The sequence below is a fragment of the Rhinatrema bivittatum genome, chromosome 2 (assembly GCF_901001135.1).
Source record: "Rhinatrema bivittatum chromosome 2, aRhiBiv1.1, whole genome shotgun sequence".
Lineage (NCBI taxonomy): Eukaryota > Metazoa > Chordata > Amphibia > Gymnophiona > Rhinatrematidae > Rhinatrema > Rhinatrema bivittatum.
In genome coordinates, this window is record NC_042616.1 from 15,817,768 (window position 1) to 15,818,387 (window position 620).

Here is a 620-nt window from a genome sequence, read left to right on the forward strand (position 1 = left end):
CTTCTGCATTCAGGCAGGTCAATCCACACAAATGAGTTATGCACCTCTACCAGCAGGTGGAGACAGAGTAAAAGCCGATGTCAAGGACATATAGGCTTGTCCCAACATCAGCCTACAAGTATTCTCTGGAAAAGCCAAACTGTGGACAAACTGCTCATACTTCCAACCAATTGAGAACTCTGAGCTCAGTCAAAAGAGCTAACGTTTACTAAGCTAATGAGCTGGTCATGACACTTACCAAACCTGAAATGAGTAAGAGATATAATAGTCAGCGTCGTCCGTACCTAGAAGACAAAATGAAAGCAAAATGGCAGCTGAGGGTGGATTGTAGATCAGCCTGCCTTCCTTAGAGGAAAGGACATTTTTTTATTTTATTTTAATTTTATCACATAAGTAGGAATTTCTCCTTCCTGTTCACTCAGGCAGGCCAATCCAGAGCAGTGGGATGTACCAAAACTGTCCAGAGACCCAGCAACATCGCACATGCTAAGGCCGGCATCTTCCTAAGCCCAAACGATCAAGCGGAATGCCTGGAAGAGTGTGTAAGGACGACCACTGATGACTTCCATAATCCAATAACAGACTATAGTTGCCCGCCCCGCTGGCTCACCCTGTATACC